This window comes from Cricetulus griseus (genome assembly GCF_003668045.3).
Source record: "Cricetulus griseus strain 17A/GY chromosome 1 unlocalized genomic scaffold, alternate assembly CriGri-PICRH-1.0 chr1_1, whole genome shotgun sequence".
Classification (NCBI taxonomy): Eukaryota; Metazoa; Chordata; class Mammalia; order Rodentia; family Cricetidae; genus Cricetulus; species Cricetulus griseus.
The window spans coordinates 54,435,609-54,457,606 of NW_023276807.1; the positions used below are offsets into that span (position 1 = coordinate 54,435,609).

The 21,998-nt window shown below is 37.0% G+C and overlaps 1 pseudogene; it reads right to left on the reverse strand.

The window, feature by feature from the left end:
- The window catches only part of LOC100762298, a 55,009-nt pseudogene extending 36,957 nt beyond the window's left edge, over positions 1-18,052 (reverse strand).
- Between the last annotated feature and the right edge of the window lie 3,946 nt (positions 18,053-21,998).

Below are 21,998 nucleotides of genomic sequence, written 5' to 3' on the forward strand. Positions count from 1 at the left end.
GCGACATACCCGAAAACTTTGTTGATAATCATTTTTAGTCAATAGTGGGGAAAAAAGTGTGACATTATATTAATGGTTTATTACAAAAATTACCTTCAGTATTACATAAAGCTCTGATATATTTCGTTTAAATTAGGATTTTTCTGTTCAGTGGATCTTCACAGCTAGGTAGCATAATTCTGATATAACACATAATCTGTAATGTTTGACATAACTCATCTCAAATAGAAACCCTTGTTCCAAACTTGAACTGACATTAATAACAATTAAATGAGAATAACATATAGTGAGTTTGCACTTACACCAGTAGTGAACAGAAGTCCTCTTTCTTTACAGTCTCAACATCATTTGTTGTCATTCATTCTATGGTTAGTAATTCTGAGTTGGGTGAGATGGAATTTCATATTCTGGATGTGATTTCTCTGTCAGATGAATGACTGGAAAGATTTTCCCTCATTCTTTGTGTTTCTTTACTTGATTGATTGTTTCCTTCTCTGTAAGAAGCTTTTTTTATTATATTGAAGCTTCACCTGTCAATCACTGGCTTTAATCCTGAGGCAAATGGGATCCTATTTAGAAAGTCCTTTCCTATACAAGTATTTTAAAGGGTAGTACTTACATTTTCTTATAACAGTTTTAGCATTTTAGGTTTCAAATTGATGTATCTGATCTTCTTGGAGCTAATTTCTGTCAAGTGTTTGAAATGAGGCAAATTTCAATCGTCAACACATGGACATAGAGTTTTCCCAGCACCATTTGTTGAAGATGCTGCCTTTCCTCCAATGTGTTTTTGGACTCCCTGTCAAATATAACGTGGCTGTTATTACAAATACAAATACTTGGGCCTTGTCTGTTTCCCTTCCAGCACCATTTTAATTATTTTTTTACTAATAAAAAATTTGTATTTACTCAGAAACATTCAGAATGTCAACAAAACAGCTGTATTTTTTTTTGCAATTACAGAGTGATATTCAGTTAACAGAACAATTATCTTCGTATAAGCTTCATCAGAGATAACTGAAGATGGAAAAACAAAACAAAACAGAAAAAGAAAAAAAAAAACTACTGTCCCTATATATAACTAATTTTTGCCGTGCACCAACAAGAACCTGCTTCAAATTTCCATGACAATTTACAACCCCCATGCAAGGTTAGTGGCTATTGAAATTACCACCAGGACAGGGCTATCTAAAGACACATTCGGTAGTGTGTTAAGTATGCAATAAAAGACACTGTACAGTTTAAAAACAAATCTTACACAGCCTTACATTTCAATTTTTTCTTTAAAAGGAGTGAGTTGTGTACGGGGCGGGAGGGGCGTTAAATGCTTTATAGCCAAAAAAAAAAAAAAAAAAAAAAAAACTGCGCCAGAACCACAGAACCAACTTATCATCATCTTCATCTTCGTCTTCCTCCTCTTCCTCCTCTTCCTCCTCCTCCTCATCTTCCTTTTTTCTTGCTCTTTTCTGCCTTAACCACCCCCTTTTTCACTGCATCGGGTTTTCCTTTAGCTCTGAAAGCAGCAATATCCTTTTCGTACTTCTCCTTCAGCTTGGCAGCCTTCTTTTCAAAGGGCTGTTTGTCATCTGCAGCAGTGTTGTTCCACATCTCTCCCAGTTTCTTTGCAACATCACCAAGGGAAAAGCCTGAGTGTTCTTTAATTTTTGGGCGATACTCAGAAGAGAACAAGAAGAAGGTCAAAGAAAGCATCTTGGGTGCATTGGGGTCCTTCAACTTCTTTTTGATCTCCCCTTTGGGGGGGGTGTAGGTTTTCATTTCTCTTTCATAACAAGCCTTGTCAGCTTTTGCCATGTTCTCAAATTTCCCCTTTTCTTTAGCAGACATGGTTTTCCACCTTTCTGAGCACTTACTTCTTCGAGAACTCTGAGAAGTTGACAGAAGCATCCAGGGGATTCTTCTTGCGTTCCTCTCGGCAAGTTTGTACTAAGAATGCATATGAAGACATGTTGCCTCTTGGTTCTTAGGATCTCCTTTTGTTTAGTTGATTTTTGTCAGCGAGCCACATAGTCGCTCAGTGCCCGTCTGGCTCGCTCTTGCCCTGGCACTGTCTCTATGGAGTTCAATGTACTGCAATGGCTGTGAGAGTAGGAGCCAGACACCCACCATTTTAATTATTATAACATTATAATATATTTAAAATGTAAAATGACAATCCCTTCAGTATTATTCTGTATTTTGCTCAAGATTGCTTTGGTTGTCTCAAGTATTTTCCAGGTCCTTATAAATTTTAAGATTTTTTTTTTCCTGAAGAATGTTTTGGGTTTTTGATTAACTTTGTATAGAATACTTAAGATTCTTTTCTTAGAATTTATATTTTCACACTATTTTACCAATCCATGAACACAGAATATTTTTCATCTTTCATTTTCCAATGTCTTCCCAAATCTCTTTCTTCAGGTATTTGAAGATTTCATTGTAGAAATCCTTCATTTTCTAGGTTACATTTATTAAGGATTTTTTGAAAAAGTCATAGAGAAATGTCTTTTCACCTGGTTGTTTGGGGTAGAGGAGTCCACCAGATTCCTAAAGTAACAACCTATTACCATTGCTATTTGTTGATTTGCACCACACAAGCACATCCCCACTGCTGCTAAGCTGCTCAGAAAAGTCTTCCCAGATGGGAGAGTTCTACAGACCTCCCCATGGTTTTACCACAGCAGTTTCTATCTGTGTGCACACAAGACCAGACCAGATTGTGGCCCACCCATGCCCAGAAGACTCCTGCCCTTGAGATGAGTAGGCCTTGGGAGTAGACCTTGGCTTTCAGCAGGGTCTGTGGCTTCCCTTGGCTGCAGCAGCAGTAAAACCACACCTTTCTCAGTGGTTGCAGCTGCAAGGCTGTACACTCCCAGCTAAGCACAGCTGCCTGTGTGACCTCAGCTTCACTGCCCCTACCATCTTGCCTGATGGACCACTGCCAAAAGCCACACAGACTAGTTGAACACCTGGGCAACTGCTGGTCAAAGATAGTTACTGCATCTGGAGTAGAAGTCAACAGGTAAAATCATGGCAGAATATTTATCATTTGCTTCAATTGGTAATATCTTTGCTTATTATGTGAATTCAATGTTCGAGGATGACGCTAATCTGCCAATTACCTGCCTATATGCAATAATGGCAGTTAGCTTGCTGGTACAAATAACATTACTAGCCAGAGGCCTCAGGAACAGGGACAAATACAACCTCACCACCTGCTTGCAGGAAATAACAGCTTTATGCAATGAGGTTTTGGAGAACAGATTAGGTCAGGCCACATTTTTACAGCAAGTGGAACAGAAGTTTGATGATAAGCTTAGCTCTATGTCTGATACACTAAAGGCAGAGCTGTCAGTTACCCAAGATGAGATGCAGTGTATTTATGATAAGATAAACACAGAGAGATGCTCCATGACTGATATGTTATAGGCTAGGCTGTCAGAGGACCATAATGAACTAAAGAATATCTGTAGCCAACTAGGAACTCAGATAGGCTCTGTGTCCCAGAAATTAGATGCAAAGATGCAAAATACCCAGGATAGGGTTGAAGAATTGGTATTGAAACTTCTAAGTTAGCAGATCACAAATTTGAATCTAGGTTAAAATGTTTGGAAGATAATTTACAGAACAGGGCTGACAGATTAGATAGGTCCATTCAGTCGATTGCTGAGGCCTCCAAATCAACAAATCATAACATCGAAGTTAGACTCCATTATTTAGAAGGCAGTTTCCATACCATCCAGATGCTGTCTAAGGACAAGAGTATTAAAGACCTAGAAAAACGTATAGAGGAGCAGATAGAGCAATTTATGGATTCACTAACATGCTTGGAATCCTTTATGATGCAGGAAATGGAAACTTTTTATGCGGATATCATTACTAGGCTTAAAGATCATTGGGATGCCTCAGCGACAGAATCACTCCAATCTGAGGCAACTACTCCACCCAGGCATCATGACTACTCTTCTAAGATTGTTACACATATACCATTAGTGTGCCCAGCTACCATGGTAGAAAAGCCAGCTTCTGAGAAAAAACCTCAGGGACAGATGACTTATGAATGGCAACCTATACAGCTGAAGAATCTTAAGAATATTAAAGAATCAGTTGTCTCATGTGGTTTCCATAGTCCATACATAAAACAGCTATTACATTCATGGGCAACCTCTAACAGGGTGATGCCCACAGACTGGGAATGATTGGTGGCAGCTGTCCTTGAGAATTCATGCCAAATCCAGTGGAAGGAGTTGGTCAGGAAGCAGTGAAGCTCCTTGAGTATCAAGGCATAAAGGACAGTTATGAAGCCACCACCCTCATAAGATTCTTGGTGAAGGTATTTATGATAACCCACAGGCTCAGGCTGAGTTTGATGACCATATACTGTCCCTATGCAGAAAGCAGCATTAAACACCTGGGATAAGGTTTGTGATCCAGGAGAAGGCCTAGAAGCCTATACCAGAATAGAGCAGGGGCCCACAGAACAGTTCTAGGACTTCTCACAAAGTTTAACTAGGGCAGTAGAATTATAGGTCACAGATATGGAAACAAGACAATCAATTATATATATTGAAAGCTTATGAAAATACAAGTCCAATATGCAAAAGAATAATTTTGCCTTTAAAGATCAGATCAGCTCAGCTAGAAGAATGGTTTTCGCATGCAGCCAACATCGAATATACTGTGTAAGATACTGGAGCTTGGGTAGGAGAAGTCATCTTGAAAGGTTTAAAAAGGCAACAGGAGATTAATAGTTCTAGAGGTGAGAATGCAGGTCTTGGGGAAGGAGAAGCACCTTACAGAGGTCAACATAGGTACCAAGAGGCCAGAGGTTATTACTACTATGAACCAGAACCTTTGGTAGGAAGTGCCTTCCCCAGGAGACCATGAAAGCACCAGGAACTTAGATGTTTCAGCTGTGGTAGAATGGGACCTACTAAGAGAAATTGTAGACAAACAAATTCTAACAATGCTTCATACAGAAGGCCATTGCTTTCTGGATTGTGTAGAACATGTGGTAAGGGCAGACACTGAACCAATGAATGTAGATCAACCAGGGACATGCAAGGAAACCCATTAAGGCTGGGAAACCCTGAAGGGGGGACTCAAGAAGTCCCCCACATCGAAAAAGGCCCAGTCATTCCTAGTAACAGTGGAAGACAATCCCTCACAGGATGAATAGTTCTTTGCCTATTGTGAAAAATAATACTGCTCTAGATGGTAGTTTGGCTTGCGATGAAGAATCAAATGTGATTGGAGAAGATGAGAAATGAATATTTTTGAAAACTTCTATTAATGATAAAAGTAAGAATTAATAATTAAGTTATTACTGGCTTAGTAGACACTGGGGCAGATGTAACTATTATTACTTACAAGTCTTGGCCTCAGAGATGACCTCTTAGAGAGGCAAATGTAGAGTTTTTAGGAATTTGAACTCTATCTAGAGTTCGACAGAGTGTTCACTCTGTGGCCTGCATTGGACTGGAAGGACAGAAAGGGAGACTGTAACCATACATAGCAGATATAGGTATAAATCTCTGGGGTCGTGATCTTTTTACAGCAATGGAATACTCAGATTAATATTCCTCCATTGTCAGATACAAATTATGTACAATGTTTAGATTGTAGAAAAGATCTGGGAAGATGCTATGGAAAACGATTACCAACCATCCAGACTGTACAGAAACTAGGTACAAATAATAGACCTTCGGAGGAGCCAAAGGCCCTGCCAATGAAGTGGCTTACAGATAAAACTGTTTGAGTAGGACAATGGCCAATGACCCCTGACAAGCTAGAGGCTTTAGAAAGACGAGTTCAGGAATAGCTAGATGCTGGACATATAGAGGAATCTACCAGCCCTTGTAATTGTCCTGTATTTGTTATCAAAAAGAAGTCAGGAAAGTGGAGAATGCTGATAGACATGAGAGCCATAAATAAGGTAATTCAACCAATGGGCTCTCTGAAGCCTGGAATGCCATTGCCTTCCTTGATACCTAAAGGATGGCTGATCATAGTCATATTGTAAGACAAACTCCCATTTCTGGAATTCTTACCTTCTACACTGATGATAACAAATCAGGTAAGGTGTGTTATAAAGCAGGTGAGGTAAGTAAAGTAGTTCAAAGTCTATATATATCTGTAAAGAACGAAGAATTATATGCAATTCCCATGGTACTTATGGATTTTACAGAGGCTCATAATATAGTTACTAATTCTCAATATGCAGAGAGTCGTTGTACACATTGAGACTGCAGAATTCATTCCCGATAATACAGAATTAACTTCACTGTTTATACAATTACAGGAAACAATCAGAAACAGAAGCAATCCTATATACATTACACATATCAGATCCCAAATGGGTCTGCCAGGCCCACTAGCACAAGGCAATGATGAGACTGATCGTTTATTAATAGGAATTGTGGTAGAAACCTCAAAATTTCATAAGAAACATCATGTAAATAACAAAGGTTTGAAAAAGGACTTCTCCATCACTTGGCAACAAGCCAAGGAGATAGTGAGAAACTGTCCTACTTGTTTCTTTTATAATCAAACTCCATTACTTTAAACTGTTTTGGTAAAATGATTGTTTATACAATATTAATTTTATGAACCCAAGAACTTTGAAGGTCTTTCCATCTTTTAGTCTGATTTTCAATTTCTTACTACAGGAATTTAAATTTTTAATTATAGATATATTTCACTTCGTTCATTATGAGAATTCCTATTGAAAGTTTTTTTTTAATAGACTACTTGGAAAGGAACACATCTCAACAATAAGAGTAAAATCAATTATTTTAATGTATCACACCTGACCACAGTGCAATAAAGCTGGAAATCAACAGCCAAAGAATCTATAAACTACACAAATTCACCGAGATTAAACAGCACACTTTTAATGTGATGAATGGGTCAAATCAAGAAAGAAATTTCTTTATAGAAAGTCCTATAATTAGGGGGAAAACATTTATATGAGATGATTCCTTGGAAAGATAAATAAGGTCTACAGATACAGTGACCCAAATGAAAGAAGAGACCCAAACAAACAAAATCAGAGACAGACAGGGAAGCATTACAACAGATATCAGAGAAATTCAGAAAGTTAAGAGGGAATAATTTTTAAATATATACTCCAGTAATTATGCTTTCTATTTAACATGAATAAATATCTTGAAATATTATAACTTCTATCTTTACTGTCATTAAACAGGATGTTTATAATATAGGTCTCATTTTCCTGATAGTTTAACTGATTTTTCCTCTGAATTAGGATTAGAAAAAGAAATGTTTCCTAAGAAATGTTTAGAAGAGATCACTAGACAGATATTTTGAATTCATCTGATCTATTAAAATTCTCATTTCAAATAAAGATCCTGTTTTTAAAAAGTAAAATGATTCTGATAATATTTGAGAAAGAGATCAGTCACAAAAGACCCCAGTTGCTGTAGTCCCAGTTGTAATGACTGATGGGAAAATATGCTTAGGATAACAAAGGCTCAAATGGAACACTTAATGCATGGTTACCTGCTAATGGCAACATAATATGAAAGTTTGATATTATATCTATGGAAAATTACCTCAACTTGAACAAAGAATATTAATTTAATAATTGACTTCTAGTTAGGATAGAAGGTTCAGGAGAAATGAAAAGGATCAAACTGGAAAAAGATCAAGTTTTTTTTTTTGCTTGTTTGATTTTAGTCTTAAATTGTAAAAAAAAAAAAAAAAAATTACCCTGTCTTTTCTACTTTCTTTTCTATGTCAATATTAGAAAACAGCAGAACACAAATTCATTAATGAACTCAGTTCTTTTAACTTGTTATGAGCTTTAGAACTGTAGGTATTTTTAATTAGTCTTCTAATTCACAATAATTACCATTGCAGGAAAAGTTTTGTATTATTCAACTGTTATGAGTCTGTGCTTAATTCCTTTCTAGTCTTTTAAATGATATTTGCTCATCGATGATTTCGTTATGCACAAAACTCCAATATATGTTCTCCAGAGGAAGCCTTTCTCTTTCCAAACTCTGATCTGGGGATCTAGAAGCTAAAAACAGGCTCTGGTTACCTGGGTAACTAAGAGTCCACAGGGAAAGTAAACTTATTCTCTCACTTCTGTGTTCTTGATTCTTTTCCTTGATCAACAGTTAATTGCTTTTTTATCTTTTTCTGGTGGATATAGGCATTCCCTTTAGCCTAAATGTTTTACCTTTTTAATTGCATAGATCAGCCTCACAGCTTTCCTCCCATTGAGTTAAGCTGCTGTCCAGGACACAGGTTGGCAGCACACAATATCACAGTAGACTGAAAGGTTATACAATCAATCAACTGGCTGGCGGAAAAGGTCAGGAATATTACAATTATTAAAAAGTGCATTTTCTTTAGGGATTGGAAATACAGATCCCCAATAAGGAACTAATGAAGCTAAAGTTTGCACTGCTCTGTTTACACATTCCAGGTGGTGTCTGATCATCTGAAGCTGTGCATTGCCTCAGATCCCTCATGAAAACTCAAAATTCTCTGACTTGCAATGGAGCTGTAATGCTCATAAGGTCATCTGGGCATCTGATTCATTAAAGTACAGTGTTACAGCATATCTTTCTCTTGGTTTCCACAGTATTTTTAATCCACATTATTAGAAGTATTCCGAATTTGATTCTTGTCCTAGAAAAAATGCTATTATAGTCTCACAGAGTCTGGTGTCCCAGTTATATCTTCATAAGGTTCAGAAAACTAGGAGTCTGAGCAGCCTTGACTGGAGAAATAAGTCACATGTTTCAGCATTATTGCTCATTAGTATGTATTTTCAATCATAAGTCATGAGACAGTGCATCAAGATATAGAGTGTATGCTGATTTGGTCTACATAATTTGGATTACATTGAAACACTAAACTCTGTACCCCAAATATGCATAATTATAGAGTATTAATAAAAACTAAAATAATTATGAGTGAAAGTTTGGAAGGTCTTTGTGTGACTGAGGAATGTGACTTAGAAGATTAGCATTGAATATATGGAAATAGAAATGGATATTTGATCCCATTAACTTAATAGAGAAAAATTATTAGTCCCTGGAGACAGGATAATATGGTTAGAGTAAAGGCAAATTCTAGCACATATATCATGTAGAAGACAAGATAAAATAGGGGTAACAAATTTTCTAATTACAGGGATTCTAAAGGATAAATTGATTGTTATAAACATGAGTTCCTATATAATAAAATGGAAGGTGATCGTATACATTTTCTAATTCAGTGTTGCATGAAAATTCCTGAATTCAGAGAGAGGTAGAAGGAACAATTATGTAATTGCTCATGCTTATTGATTCTATAGAGTTGCTAGTCTATAGCACAGAAAACTGAGTTTAGACAAAGATTAGAGGATGTATTAAGTAGAGACAAAGTTTCACAATAGCTGAAGCAGAATATTCAAGTTCCCAGGATAAAGTACTGGAGAAGAGAAAGGTACACAGAAATAAAACTCTGAAGATTCTCATAAAGACCTGTCAAGTATGTAATTAGCATATATAAGGATATATCTGTATATGATTTTTTATGAATCTGAAAAGTGCTCAGAACATAGTAAAACCAATTTTAAATATTGGAAAAACAATCAATAAGATCAGTACCAATTGGTGGCACACGCCTTTAATCCCAGCACTCAGGAGGCAGAGGCAAGAAGATCTCTGTGAGTTTGAGGCCAGCCTGGTCTCCAGAGAGAGTACCAGGATAGGCTCCAAAGATACACAGAGAAACCCTATCTCGAAAAACCAAAAAAAAAAAAAAAAAAAAAAAAGATCAGTACCAATCTTTAATTTTATATTCAGTAAAGATAAAACATATTTTTGGAAATTTTAAAAACATGAAGTTTTCCTCAGTTGTCTAAAGCACACATACACTCACAACAATAACACAAGCAGCACCTCTACTGCCAACAATCAAACACAATTTAATGGCCAATAGTTACTGTAATAAACATCAATGAAGTCCTTCACACAGATACAGCAACATGGGCTCTCACAATGGAATTACATGCACTGGGTATTGTAACTAGATAGGTGCGCGATGCTCAAAAATGCTTAAAAAAATCTAGAATTTAATTACAATTTAACTTGGGCTGTCTTTAGCCCATTAAATGGATAACTTCACTGATCTTTACATGAGGCTTAATATACTAATACAAACAGATAAATTTATTCCTAACATATAACACCCTGGGACTAAATGGTAGAAACCTTTTGAATGTATTAACTTGATAAATCCTAGTCCCACCAATCAAAGGGCTAGAAATGCTCTCAGAGGTCATTTAAGGTAGAGTCCTCTCAATTTTTCTGTAACCAGTTTTCTTGGATGTTTCCAACAATGTATTTATTCTTTTACTATAGAATATTCATAGAATTTTTCTATGTTGGTTGCAAAATGAAATTTGGGTCAACCTAAATCTGTCTTCCTGGCCTATGACCACTTAAATTTACCAAAAACAAACAAGCAAACAAACACCCTGATCTTATGCAGGTCTCCCAGCTGGCAATCTGGAGAAACTGAGTTCCCACTTATGGGATTAACAAGAAATCTGGCACTAGGGAAATTTCCAGGAATCCACAAGGATGACCCCAGACTAAGAATCTAAGCAATAGTGGTGAGGCTACCTTAAATGCCCTTCCCCTATAAGAAGATTGATGACTACCTTAAATGCCATCCTAGAGCCTTCATCCAGTAGCTGACAGAAGCAGAAGCAGAGATCCACAGTTAAGCACTGAGCCAAACCCCTGGAATCCAGTTGTAGATCGGAAGGGGTGATGAGCAAAGGGGTCAAGACCATGCTAGGGAAACCAACAGAAATAGCTGACCTGAGCAAGTGGGAGCTTATGAATCCCACTCTGAAAACTGAGGAACCAGCATAAGACAAAACAAGGTCCCCTGAAAGTGGGTGTCAGTTGCTGGACTTGGGAAGTCTATGATGCCTCTGACTGTGAAACCAGTATTTATCTTTAGTGCATGAAAGGGCTTTGGCAGCACATTCCCTATAGAGGGATACTCTCTCAGCCTAAATAAATGGGGGAGAGCTTAGGTCCTGCCCCAAATGAAGACACAGACTTTGATGATTAAACCATGGGAGACCTCATCCGCCCTGAGGAGTGGATAGGGAGTGAGATGGGGGATAGTGGAAGGATGGGAGGATAGAAGGGAGAGGAAACTGAGATTGGTATATAAAATAAGATTATTTTTAATTTCAGCATATACATTAAACCAACAGCCAATATCAAACTAAATGCAGAGAAACTCAACAACATTCGTCTAAAATCAGGAAAAAGACAAGGTTGTCCAATCTTTCCATATCTCTTCAATATTATACTTGAAGTTCTAGCTAGAGTAATAAGACAACAAAAGGAGATCAATGGGATACAATTTGGAAAGGAAGAAGTTAAAATTTCACTATTTGCAAATGAGATGATGGTTTTACATAAGTCACCCAAAACCTCTACCAGGGGACACCTACAGCTGACAAACACCTTCAGCAAAGTGGCAGGATACAAGATTAACTCAAAAAGACTAGTACCCCTACTAAATACAGACAATAAGTGGGTTGAGAAAGAAATCAGAGAAATATCACCCTTTACAATAGCCACAAACAACATAAAATAACTTGGGGTAACACAAACAAAACAAGTGAAAGACCTGTATGGCAAGAAATTTGAGACATTACAGAAAGAAATTAGAAGATACCAGAAAATGGAAAGATCTCCCATGCTCTTGGATAGGTAGGATCAACATAGTAAAAATGGCAATCTTGCAAAAAGCTATCTACAGATTCAATGCAATCACCATCAAAATACCAGCACAATTCTTCCCAGACCTTGAAAGAACAATAATGAAAAAACAACCCTGTACAATAAACCTGTACAATAAAGGGACTTCTGGAGTCATCACCATCCTGGTCTTCAAGCTCTATTATAGAGCTATAGTCCTGAAAACAGCTTGGTATTGGCACAAAAATAGAAAGGTAGACCAATGGAATCAAATTGGAAACCCTGATATTAGCCTACACACCTAAAAATACCTGATTTTTGACAAAGAAGCTAAAACTATACAATAGAAAAAAGAAAGCATATTCAACAAATGATGCTGGCATAACTTATGCTGGCATGTAGAAGACTGCAGATATATATATATATATATATATATATATATTATATATATATATCACCATGCATAAAACTAAAGTCCAAATGGATCAAAGACCTCAACATAAATTCAGTCACACTGAACCTGTTAGAAGAGAAAGTGGGAAATACCCTTGAGCAAATTGGTATAGGAGACTGCTTCCTTAACATAGCACCAGTAGCACAGACACTGAGATCAACAATTAATAAATGGTACCTCCTGAAACTGAGAAGCTTCTGTAAGGCAAAGGACACAGTCAACAAGACAAAACAGCAGCCCACAAAATGGGGGGGATATATTCACCAACCCCACATCTGACAGAGGGCTAATCTCTGAAATTTACAAAGAACTCAAGAAGCTAGTCTCCAAAATACCAAATAATCCAATTAAAAAGTGGGGTACAGAACTAAATAGAGAATTCTGAACATAGGAGCCTAAAATGCCTAATAGACACATAAGAAAGTGCTCAATATCCTCAATCATCAGGGAAATGCATAACAAAACAACTCTGAGCCAGGTGTTGGTGGTGCATGCCTTTAATCCCAGCACTCTGGAGGCAGAGGCAGGCAAATCTCTGTGAGTTCAAGGCCAGCTTGGTCTCCAGGTCGAGTGCCAGGATAGGTTCCAAAGCTACACAGAGAAACCCTGTATCAAAAAAAAACAAAGAAAAACAAACAAACAAACAACTCTGAGATACCATCTTACTCCTGTCAGAATGGCTAAAATCAAAAACACCAAGGACATTTTATGCTGGAGAGAATGTGGAGAAAGGATAACACTCCTCCACTGCTGGTGGGAGCACAAACTTGTACAGCCACTTTAGAAATCAGTATGGCAGTTCCTCAGGAAGATGGGAATCAGTCTACCACAAGATCCAGCAATTCCACTCTGAGGCATATACCAAAAATATGCACATTTACACAACAAGGACATCTATTCAACTATGTTCATAGCAGCATTATTCTTAAAACCAAGAACCTTTAAAGCAACCTAGATGCCCCTCAACTGAAGAATGGATAGAGAAAATGTGGTACATTTACACAATGGAGTACTACTCACAGGGAAAAAAAATGGAATCTTGAAATTCACAGGCAAATGCATGGCACTGGAAAATATCATCCTGAGTGAGGTAACCCAGTCACAAAAAGACAAACATGGTATGTACTCACTCACTTATATATAGATTTTAGATATTAAGCTTTGTATTGCCAACCTGCAATCCACATTGCCAGAGACTCTGGAAAACAGGGAGGACCCTAAGAGTGGTATACATGGTACTCTGGAGCAGGGAAAGGGGACAGGATATTCCGAGTGGATTGGGAGCATGGGGAGGGTGATAAGAGGGAGCTGGGAGAAAGAGAAAGGGAGAAGAGGAGGGGAGGGGATGAAATGGGGGAGCAAGATGTTTGAGTTGGTGGAAGAATAGAGGAGAGCAGTTTGAGAGACACCATAATAGATCGAGACATTATAGATTTGAGGAGAGATCAGGCACTAGGAAGATTTCCAGAGATCTACAAGGATGACACCAACTGGCAATTTAAGCAATAGTGGAGAGGCTACCTTAAATCCCCTTTGGGAATCCCCCATGGAGGGCCTCAGCCTCCATGGGCAGCTGGGGGTTTGGTAGGGGTTGGGAAGGAGGGGAGGGAGAGAGAGCTGTGATTGACATGTTAAGCAGGCTTGTTTCTAATGTAAATAAAAATAAATTCTATAAAACAGATTGTTTTTAATTTAAATAAAAATTAATGAAAAAAGAAAAATAGGTGATGAATTTGATAGAAGAGAAAGAAGGGAAAATGGAAGGAGAAAACGGAAGGAGAATATTATATAATTATACTTTTAATTTTGAAAATTAAAAAATTGCATAACATGAGAAAAATTACAAAATGCATGTACTATTTTTCATAATTAATGTTAAAATAAATTTAAAAGTACAATAAAAGTCAAATGAATTCTTTTTCTTCAAATGCCAGAACAAGTGACACAGTTTTTACTACTTTTCTCCAACGTAAGTTATGTAGCACAATTCTTATTAGTATAGTTTTATTTTAAATTGATGTAACCATCCTGAGATTCAAATAAAAAGACAAAGGGATGAAGAAATACCAAGACACATTTTAAACAGAACATCTTACCTACTCATCTATGAGCTGTAAATGTTATAACATTCTTTTTGTCATGTATGGAAATTATGCCTTTGAATGCACATTATCCATTTTCTAAATCCTTGAATCAGCTGATGAACATTTAAGTTGATTCTATATATTGATTTTTATGAATAGTGTGGCAATAAACTTAGGAACACAGGTGTCCTTACTGTATACTAATTTCATTACCCTTAGTATCCAAGTAAAAGAATGCAGGTGTGTAAAAAATAGATCACCCACATTCATTTTAGGAAATATAGAAAAGTTTGTCTTCTAGAAATAGAATGGATGCTACAAAAGGTAGAGCAGAACTGACAGTAAAAAGAACATTGAACATTTGAAACAATCTGAAGGTAACAGTGCATTTAATTTAATGGAAAAATAAAATAATTATGTTTCTCAGGGTCATTATCTAGTCTTCAAATGGCATAATGTTTAATCAGAAAAATTCTTTTTTTATTTGAATTAGAAACAAGATTGATTTACATGTCAATCCCAGTTCCCACTCCCTCTCCTCCTCCCCTACCACCTCCCCGAACTAAAACCCTACCTATCACATAACCTTTCTGCTCCTCAGGGTGTGTGAGGCTTTCCATAGGGGGCTGTCAGAGTCTATCATATCCTTTGTGGTAGGGGCTAGGCTCACCCCCTTGTGTCTTGGCTCAGGGAGTATCCCTCTATGTGGAATGGGATTCCAAAGTCCACAAGTATGCTAGGGATAAGTACTGAACTACTACAGGAGGTCCCGTAGATTTCTGAGGTCTCCTCACTGAAATCCACGTTCCTGGGGTCTGGCTCAGTCCCATGCTGGTATCCCAGCTATCAGTCTGGGGACCAAGAGCTCCCAGTTGTTCAGGATAGCTGTTTCTGTGGGTTTTACCAGCCTAGTCTGGTCCCCTTTCCCATCACTAGTTTTTCTCTGCAAATGGATTCCAGTTCAGTTCAATGATTAGTTGTGGGTGTCTGCTTCTACTTCCACCAACTGCTGCATGAAGGCTATAAGATGGCATATAAGACAGTCATCAATCTCATTATCAGGGGAGGGGATTTAGGGTAGCCACTCCTCTGATATTTAGATTGTTAACTGGTGTCATCTTTGTAGATCTCCAGACATTTCCCTAGTGCCTGATTTCCCTGTAAACTTAAAATGTCTCCCTCTATTATGGAATCTCCCTTCTTGTTTTCTTCTATTCTTACCCTGACTCAAACTTTCTGCTCCCTCATGTCCTCATCACCCCTCTTCTCCCCTTCTCATTCTCCTAGTTCCCTCCCCCCTCCTCCCTTGCTCCTAATTTGCTCAGGATATCTTGTTATTTTCATATAAAGTTGAGAACTGTTGTTTCAAGGTCTGTGAAGGATGTACTGGGATTTTGACGGAGATTGCATTGAATCTATAGATTGCTTTTGGCAAGATTTCCTTTTTTACTATGTTGATCCTATCTAATCCAAGAGTGTGGGAGATCGTTCCATTTTCTGATATCTTCTTTAATTTTTAAAATATAGGAAATAGATAATCCCACTTAACCCACAGCCAAAAGAAAAATGGGGTGGAAATCCACACCCAATTCTACCACTCCCACCAAATCCAAAACAATTAAGAATGAACATTCAATGGTCATTAACATCCCTCAATACTAACAGTCTTAACTCACCTATAAAACACACAAAAATGAGATTGATGATTTCTCTTTATGCCATCCTAGAGCCCTCATCCAGTGGCTGATGGAAGCAGAGACAGACATCCACAGATATACACTGAGCTGAAATCGGGAATTTAGTTGAAGACAGGGAGGAATGAAGAGCGAAGGGGCCTGTAGCAGGTTGGAGAAACCCACAGAAATAGTTGGCCTGAACAAGGGAGAGCACATCAACTCCAGATGTTGTTGGGGAGGCCAGTACAAGACTGATCCAGACCCCTGAACACGGATGTCAATAAGGAGGCCTCTGCACTCCAGGGAGCCTCTGGTGGTGGATTAGTATTTTTCCCTGGTGCAAGAGGGACTTTGAGAGCCCATCCTTCGTGAAGGGTTACACTCTGGCCCTGGACACATGGGGAAGGGCCCAGGACCAGCACAGGAAGATTTGGTGGACTTGGCAGAGCCCCCATTGAGGGCCCTACCCTGCCTGGGGAGTGGTGGGTGGATGGGATGGGGGGTAGGCTGGAGGTGAGGGAGGAGGGATGGGTGTGATGGGAGGGAGAGAGAGAAGGGACTTACATGTGAAACAAGCTTGTTCCCTAACTAGAACTAATAAATAAATTTAAAAACAAAATAAATAAAACACACAGGCTAACAGAATTGAAAGGAAGACAGAATCCATCCTTCTGCTGCATACAAGAAACACCTCAACTTCAGTGATAGATAGTACCTCAGAGTTAAGGGAAGGGAAAGATTTTTCAATCAAATGGACTCAAGAAACAAGTGGGGCAATAATCCTAATATCTAAAAAATTAGATTTTAAACTAAAATCAATCAAAAGATATGAAGGAGGCCATTTCATATTCATCACAGCACAAATCCATCAAGATGAAGTCTCAATTCTGAAATCTATGCCCCAAATACTATCACATCCACATTCATAAAAGAGACATTACTAAAATTCAAATCACACATAAAACCTCACATACTTATAGTGGGAGACTTCAATACCCCATTTTCACCACTAGACAGGACTACCAGACAGAAACTTAACAAAGAAACAAAGGAACTAACAGAAGTTATGACCCAATTGGGCTTAACAGACATCTATGGAACATTCCATTCAAACACAAAAGAATATCCTTTCTTTTCAGTGCCACTAAAATTTCATACTTGGTAACATAGCAAACCTCAACAGGTGCAAAAAAATTGGAATAACCCCCTGTATCTTATAAGACCACCATGCTTTAAAGTTAGAATTCAGCAACAACACGAATTGCAGAAAACCTACAAACTCATGGAAATCGAACAGTGCATCATTGCACCACTCCTGGGTCAAGGAAAAAAAGAAAAAAGAAATTAAGACTTTCTAGAATTCAATGAGAATGAAGACACAACATACGCAGACTTATGGGACACTTTGAGAGCAGTGCCTAGAGGAAAGTTCAAAGCACTATGTGCCCACATTGTATATTCTTTTCCAATTGAATTTTTAAATGGTGTATTATTATGAGTTATGTCATTTGATACTCATGTAAACATCTTATATATTTTGGTGCTCATATTGCTCTAGTTTTGAAAATTTGTCTTTTCATTTGGTATGTACATCCATTTGAAATACCTGATTATTGTGTGTGTGCATGTGTGTGGATACACACACAAATGCACAGATTGTGTGTGTGTGTGTGTGTATTATGGGGGTGGGTGAGTGAATGAGTGTGGGTATTGAGAATTCCATAAATTATGACATAAGTGCACTATACTAAGCCATTTTTAGCCAAGACCAAGAATTAGCCACATGCTCCAAAATGTTTGAATTGCTCTTATCACATCTTAGTATTAGAAATCACAGTATAGATCACTGGTTTGTTTATTAAAATAAGAATTCTCTTTATTAAAATTCCACTCAGTTATGCAAACAATTATAATGTTATTATATTTTTCATACACAAATATGATGGACATATGTGGATATTAGTATGCAATCACATGCAACCATATTTATACATGTATCAATCTGCAACCATATCAAACAATTCATGCTGAATTCTCTGACTCTAATTACAAATATACCATTGCAACCTTCACTTTCTTACCTGTCATCTCCATGCCAATGAGTGGTATGTCTTTTATTATTGAACATCCACTTGAATGTCCAATCGTACATGTGTAGCAGTATCAAAACGTTTATTGATACTTTTTTAATATTTTTTTAATCTTAGAAACAATCTTATTTTACGCATCAAACCTCCCATTCCCTTGCCATCCCATCTTCCTATTCTTCCCACTGATCCCCTCAACCACCTCCCACTCACTCTCCAAGGATAGTGAGGCTCTCCAAGGGGGCCATCAAAGACCCTCACATCATTTGGGGGAGGTCCTAGGCCCTCTTTGCTGTATCTGGCCTGCAATAGTGTCCTTCCATAGGGAATGGGCTCCCAAAGTCCATTTTTGTACTAAAATATTGATACATTTTTAAGAAGATATTTTACCAGGAAGATTAGAATGTTCAATACGAATACTTTAGTCTCTGCTATGGTGGTCTCTGCATTGGCATGACATCATAAGAGACACTCATTTCCCCTTCCCCAAACACACATACATGCACACAAATCCTTTCCAATTACACAAATTAAAGGTCAGGCTTAACCACATACATTTCTGTGAAGATGAAAAAATTCCCATCATATGTACGCAAAGAGAATGATGGTTATTGCAGAGTTTGTACCTCAAAATTGGTTATGCTTTACCCGATATATTCTTACAACATATACATAAACCCCAAGTGATGATAGAAAATCTTTCTGACTCTATCAAAATTTGTGTTCATAGAATGCCAAATATCTAAGCTTCCAAGATTTAAAGTATTCTCAGAGCCAATTTTATGTGTCATATAATATAATCATTTAAACACGTTATTTAAGTCATGACATGGTGGCCCTTGCATTGAGATCCATAAATTTCTACATGCTTGAAAATCTGTTGGGGTTGAAGGGTTATTTAAACACCATGCTTTCCTCCTATAAAAATAAGTATTTTTTCTTTATTACAACAGTGAGATATTTATTTGAGCATTTTTGACATTGTATACTATGAATATTTCCAGTTTTCAAGAAAAATTTTGTCTTTATCTCTCAAAAGCATTCAATCAATGCATAACCATAGAAAATAACCATATAAGAATGAGATTTTCAGTTCCTATCTAAGAAATACACATAGAGTGATCAATTCCTTATTCAGCAAACATGAAAATTTGTGTGGGAGAAAGAGCATATAATTTCACCTGGGACAACTAATTATAGTTATATTAAACATAAAACCAAATTATTGACCTTGGAACAAAACAACAATTTTGTTAATCTGCTATCGTTGTTACAAAAATGACACAAATGTAATTTGCATTGAGTTATAAAATCTACACATTGTTCATTATGAATAAAGGAAAAACATGGAAATTTATATAACAAAATTATTAGTATTTTTCATAATTAAACGTTATTATTCAAGAAATTTACTTACACTTTTGATTATATTCTCATTCTTTTTAAAGCCATATCTGTAATACTAGAGTAACTGGGTCATAACATGCTAGGATTTTCTACAACATAGAAAGCATTAGGAAATTTATTGCAAAAATACTATTTTATATCACTATAAGTACAACGTTTTTATAAGTTAGTCTAATAGTAATTTTAGTAATTTTTCACTAATTCTAAATATAAGGAATAACTTATCAGTTCTAAAATGTTAGTCTAACTTTTTATAGTCAAACTTTAATTTTATTTAAATATTGTCTTTATCAGATTGGCAATGCAGAGTTTTCTTGGTTCATCTATTACTGCTTTTAGTAAAAGATTATTTGACTTTTAATAGTATATATTTATTTCATTTTGTGCTTATTTGGGTGTTTATAATTTTTATCTACCTAATGTATTTACATAATTTGCACCTCAAGTTCTCTCCCTTCCTGCTCACTCCTGTCTAACCCCTACTTCATCTCAACTTTTTGACCTCTTCTTCTCTAATTATCATTCTCTGTCTCTCTGTCTCTCTGTGTGTGTCTCTGTCTGTCTGTCTGTCTGTCTGTCTGTCTCTCTCTCTCTCTCTCTCTCTCTCTCTCTCTCTCTCTCTCTCACACACACACACACACACACACACACACACACACACTCACCCAATTTACTAGTTAGTGAGATTATAACCATTTGCTACCTTACTCAGTTCATTCTGTGCTGGAAATTTAACCAGAGATACATTCATCATGCTAAGCAAAATATCTAATAAGTAAGATACAACCACAGTCCCAAATTAAGAATTTTCATATTTGTCTTACTTGAAGCAACTATTTTTGTACACTGATTTTTTTTCAGTTTTTCAGCCTAGCTACATATACATTAAAGCAGAGATCTTTTTTTATTAGGGTTTTGATATTTAATTGGAATGTTTACTAACCTTTCCCTTCTCGCCTCTTTTCCAACATCATTCAAACACCTCTCTCATTCGACTTCTCCTGTAACCACTTTTCTATGTTATCTCAATATTGACATGGGTGAATACAAATTCTAACATGTTATATATATTACATTGTGGAAAAATCACCTGGTGTGATTTTTTTAAACACTGTTCTTTTAAACGTATTGTCAAATAATACATAATATTATTCCTATAATGGGTTCATATTTCCAATGTTGCTCTAAAATTGGTCAGAGAGATAAATTGCTACAATAAAATACCAAAACCAAAAAGCAAGTTGAGGGGGAAAGGCTTTATTTGAGTTACACCTCAATACTACTGTTCATATTTTGAAGAAAGGACAGGAACTCAAATAGGGCAAGATACTGGAGGCAGGAAATGGTAAAGAGGCCATGGAGGGGAGTTGTTTATTAACTTGCTCCCCCTTGGCTTGATCAATCCACCTTCTAACCTAGAACTGTCCCTAGGGATGGCACCACCCACCATGGGCTGGGCCCTCCCCCCCTGATCACTAAATTGAGAATAAAGCTGGATCTCAAGGATGCATTTCTTCAGCTAAGGCTCCGTCTTTTCTGATGAATCTAGCTTGTTTCAAGTAGACACACAAAAACATCCAGTACAGTGATATGTTCACATATGCCAGCAATTTTATATTTATGACACAATATTTCTGTATCAAGCATATGCATTTATTTAATTACTGTTTTAGTAATAAATGATTAATTTCTAGGTGACTTTTCCATGCGTCTGTCACAGCTTTTTCTTGCAGATGTTATCCTTGCAGCCCACAGGATGACGGTTAGACACTAATAGCTGATCATGACTTGTCCTTTCATTTCTGTTTTGTCAAATTCTTTTCTTCCCCCTGAAACAGGGTTTCTTTAATAGTGCTGGCTGTCCTGGAACTTTCCCTATAGGCCAGGGTGGCCTCAAAATCACAGAGATCTGTTTGCTTCTGTCTCCAGAATGCTGAGATTACAGTCCTGAGTCATCACACCCAGCTGTTAAATTCTTGTTAGCTTTCTAATATCCTGTTTTGTCAATTTTCTACTGGACTATTTTGTCTTTCAGTATTATGAAATTGTCCTTGTGTGCCTATTGCATAGTATTTACTTTATATGTATTAGCATTTTTGTCATCTACAAGCTATTAGAATACTGACTTACTAAATTATATTTGTTTATTTCAAGTATCTCCTGTTGTGCTTGTTGTTTTTTTGAAATGTCAACTGGGAAGAAAATCTATTTCTTAGGTTGGTCTATGGGCATCTCTTTTAGGGGAATGCCTTAATAGTTAATTGATGTAGGAAGATCAAGGCACCTTGGGTGATACTATACCCTATGGTATATAAGACATGAGAAAACTACCAGCAATATGTATGAAGCATGGCTACACTCATTTCTCTGATATCTAAGTCATGGCTGTGATGTGACAAGTTGCTTGAAGCTATTGTCACTGTAATTACTCTGATATAATGGAGTGTAACCTGGAATTGCAAGACAAAGACATTCTTCCTACCCTGTTTAACTTTTCCAGGGTGCTTGACCACAGCAGCATGAATGAAATATGCACATATATTCAA